At 43.5% G+C, this 4568-nt stretch overlaps 1 long non-coding RNA gene across 1 annotated transcript; it reads right to left on the reverse strand.

The window, feature by feature from the left end:
• Positions 1-886: 886 nt before the first annotated feature.
• LOC119960541 lies at positions 887-2606 on the reverse strand. The gene is made up of 3 exons (XR_005459432.1): positions 1782-2606; positions 1373-1480; positions 887-1093 (listed from the first exon to the last, which is right to left on the reverse strand). It is a non-coding gene; the product is annotated as an uncharacterized LOC119960541 (long non-coding RNA).
• Positions 2607-4568: the final 1962 nt, after the last annotated feature.

Here is a 4568-nt window from a genome sequence, read left to right on the forward strand (position 1 = left end):
CTCTGTCTCGGGGAGTAAGACGGGGACAGAGACAGAGAATTTGACCAGCAGAAACTTTGCCAAAGTCAATTCAAACGCAACCCTGAGCTTTTCCACAGCCAACAGTGACATTCCAGTAAAAGGCAGGAACTGGGCAATTGGCAAATTGTCTGAATGAAATGAAATGAAAGTCCCTCTTTAAAACTGGCAGTGAGGCGGGGGGAGTGGGGGAAAGTTTGGTTACTTTGGAGAACTCGGTGAGCTGAATTACCGCCCCCAGCCCATCCCACACCCACACATGCACTCCCCTCCCCATCACCAACATATCACTAATCAGTCCATCTCACTCAGTCCCCTGTGAAAACGGTTCAACTCACTCAGTCCCAAGACTTTCAAATTTGAGATCTTCGAACCCACTTTGCAGTCCATGTGCTATTTTATTTTTAAGAGTTGTGATCACAATTGCTTTGTGGGCAAAAGCCACAGTCCTGTGAATGAACAGCAAGATCCCACAGCAGCAGCAATGTGAACCTAACCAGGTGGGATGCTGTACTTCCTCTCCTCCCTCACTCCTGCTTCGAGCCCCATTCCCCATGGATCCAAACCTCTTCCTCCCCATCATCCTGTGTGTGGATTGGACCAAGTCTAAAGAACTCCCTTCAATTCTCTGACAGCGTTAAACTGCCTCTTAAAACTAATAAAAACCTTTTATAACAAAGTCCATTGGTACACAGAAATATCCCAGAAGATGCAGTCAGAAGTATTGAGTGTTGTTTAAAATAGCTAACAGGTTATACGGAGAGTGACCGGGGCTCAGGCAATGAAATCCAATTCCCTCCCGCTTTCGGGACACCCAGGTTAAAAATAACCCCTGTTAGTTTGGAGTCAGGATCAAAATTTAGACAGCTTCACATTACAGATTTTTAATTCACTCTTTGTCACCCACCAAAGGTTTAATGTGTTTGTGTCTGAGTGCAAGGCCGGGGTGGCAATAAAGAGACAACTCGCGTGAGTGCGGCCTTTGGAGTAGGCCGCAGTCCACCCACTTGTCCTCTGGAGAAAATCCCTTGTCCAAAGATTCCTTGTCACATTGCAGTCTTCAAAATTCAAATTCCTTGGGAAAAGGGAGAGAACATTAACTAATACGCAGGAAAATGTTTAAACTAGAAACTCAGCAAGAGGCCAAGATTCCCCCTCTCAGTTACACAGACTCTCAGCAACATCCACCTAGAAATATCTCAGTTATAAACCACAGAATAACAAAGATTGAGAGGCAGTTCCCGCTTCCCTGGTGTTTCTGCGTCTCTCTCTCTCCTGCCTTCCCCCCGATCTCATTCTCACTGTCCCTCAGGTATGAACATTAAATCAGGGTAATACGCAGACACACACTCACCCTGGGTGAAGCCTGTGGAATAGGCCTCAGTCCATCCATCCAACCTCTGAAGAAAAGCCCAAGTCCAAGGATTCCTGTTCACATTGCAGTCTTTCAAAATTCAAATTCCTGGGGAAAAGAGGATGAAAGTTAAGTGAAAGACAGGAAAAGTTTGAAACTATTTGATATAGCGAGAGCCCAGGATCCACTTTTCCGATACACAAACTCAGCAACATCCAAATACAAAAATGTCACAGCTTTCAACCAGAGACTAAAAAGGATTGAGAGGCAGTCCCCCCTTCTCTTGTGTTTCTCTGTCTCTCCATCCCTAACTCATTTATATTTCTGTCTTCCTCGTCCCTCACTCTCTCTTTATCCCTCAGATATTAAAATTAAACCTCTGTCAGGTTAATAACCAGACACAACTCACCCTGGGTGAAGCCTGCGGAACAGGCCTCAGCCAGCGTTCCGGAGAAATTCTCACTCCGTCGTCATCCCCACCAAATCCTCCTCTTTGTATTCCTGACTACCTTTAAGTTCTGCAAATAAAAATCCCTTGGGATAAAAAGAGATAGAATTGGTTAAAAATACAATAAGAGGGACATTTTCAAACGTACACAAAACAGCACAACAGGAGTCCAGCATTTCCACTCTCCTGTCAATCTCTCAGCAACATACCAACACACACAATTCACAGGTGAAAAACAAACAGATTGACACACTCAGTAACACACACAGACACACACTGAACAAGAGGAGCAATGTTTTCAGTGTAGTGGGAGGATTGGTTTGAGAACTGAAGTCCCTCAGACTCAGATTTACCCTCAGTGAGCTGTGAGCAAACTCCAGCCCTAGTCTCTGCCATGTGTGGAATGTCTGCCTCTGAGGATTGCTCAATATTGACATGTAAATGACTGACAAGAGATACCAATCTAACTATTGATAAATGACACAGCAATCGATCCAGCAAGCTGCTGCCTTAACACAATCATCCCACAGGGACCACATTTCTGTACAAGAGAATTGAAGCATACTTTAAAATACTATTGGGAAATGGTTAGAAACAGTATTGTTTGAGATGTCCTCAGAGATCTGTGTGCAGCCCTACCCCCTGACTTTCTGTGATGAATGTTTTCAGTCTGTCCGCTGTGATTGTTTACCAAAGATGTGCCTTCACAGGAGAGGCCAGAGGCATTTGTCCTGTCTATGGTTATGTTAATTCAGGCGACAGCAACAGATCGAGCAATGTCCTGTTACTTCAGTCTTGTTAATATTTATTTCCCCCTGAATTTCTGACTAGTTTGGGATGTCTATTTGTCTGTCTCCCAAGGAGGGCTTTCTATACAATGGGTAAAGACCGGGAAGGAACCCCAGGACGTTCCTGCCTTGGGAGACTTTGATGGGGACAATCGTATTCTGTTACTCACAGGCAGATTTCTTCAGTGATCTGCTCTATAAATTTGGATTCAATTTGATTTTTCCCACTTGGAGATATAAGGTATTTCCTGAATAAATACAGGGACTTCGGCAACAACATCATATTATTAGACAGGGAGGTTCAATGGGGTTTTTCACTAAAATCCTCTGATGTCAATTTCTGAATTAGAAATTAAAATGAAACAATTTAGATTAAATTAAAATGGTCAGTTTGATAACCCCAACTGCTTTCTGTTAACTCACTCCTGTCACTCCTCTCTCACCTTGTGTTTAATTTGGGGAATTCTGAAGGCAGCGTGTGCACAGGAAGAGCCCACAAATGGGGCACTTTCAAAATTAAGTTCAGACTCTCTGAAGATGGATTTCAATCTCTCTTTGTACTCGAAGGTGGACAAACTGACAGCAGGAATATTGATTGCACAGTAAGATTCCACAATCAGAAATGTGATCACGATGGAACATTCCCCACAGAGCTATGGGGAGACTGGGATTAGTATTGGGGATTGACACAGGGCTGTGGGGAGAGTGGGATTAGTTTGTGGATTGACACAGGGCTGTGGGGAGAGTGGGATTAGTATTGGGGATTGACACAGGGCTATGGGGAGAGAGCGGGGCAGTGTGATTAGTTTGGGATTGATACAGGGCAATGGGGAGAGAGTGGGGCAGTGGGATTAGTATTGGGGATTGATACAGGGCTAATGGGGAGAGAGTGGGGCAGTGGGATTAGTATTGGGGATTGATACAGGGATATGGGGAGAGAGTGGGGCAGTGGGATTAGTTTGGGATTGATACAGGGCTATGGGAGGAGCGGGACAGTGGGATTAGTTTGGGGATTGATACAGAGCTATGGGAGGAGCGGGACAGTGGGATTAGTTTGTATTAATCCAGGGTTATGAGGAGAGAATGGAACAGTGGGATTAGTTTTTCACACACAAACACATGCGTGTGCACACACTGACAGATACATACACGTGTACAGGTACATGCGGACACACACATCCGCTCCGACATAGACACATGTGTGCGTGTGCACACACACACAGTTTTGCTGTGTACATTAGCCCTTTAAGGCAATTTGATAGAATGCTGCACATTACAGTTTGCCAATGACACCACACATTAGACAGCATTGTTAGCAACATTGCTGAAAACAATTGCAGAGAGATATTAATATTTGGGTGAAGACTGAACTGGTGGATGCATTTCAGTGTAGGGAAATATAAAATGATGTACTTTAGACTAAAGAAGGAGAGAACTGTGTTCTTTATAAATGATGAGAATACAGAAAGAGTGGAAGTTTAAACTGTCCAGATATTTCCCAGCTGGATTCACACAATACAGACAGCAATGTATCGCAGATTTTGGAAGTGCCACAAATGTTGTCAAATGCAGTACGTGGGGTTCCTCAATGTTTCAATCTTGCTAAGAATCTATCATCCCACAGGGACACCATTTCTGTACAATACGGCTGATGGACAAGTTAAAATAGTTCAGGTTCAAAGTTTAAAATAACCAGTCATTTTTCTGTGCAGCATTCGGAATCTGTCAGTGGGATTTACTTCATACAGGTGAGTGTTAATAAGTATATGGGGAACTGATTAGAAGTTTTGATGGAGATATTCCTACATTATGGAAATGTGTGAGATGTATTTAGGGTTGGGAAATGGATTGATGATCAAATGATGCAGTTGTTTTTTAACTACATTAGACTGAGAGCCTTGAAGATTCACAACTTCCATGTGCTGTGAGAAAGGATTCTTAACCAACGCTTATTGTTCAA

The sequence above is a fragment of the Scyliorhinus canicula genome, unplaced genomic scaffold (assembly GCF_902713615.1).
Source record: "Scyliorhinus canicula unplaced genomic scaffold, sScyCan1.1, whole genome shotgun sequence".
In the NCBI taxonomy this organism is placed as follows: domain Eukaryota; kingdom Metazoa; phylum Chordata; class Chondrichthyes; order Carcharhiniformes; family Scyliorhinidae; genus Scyliorhinus; species Scyliorhinus canicula.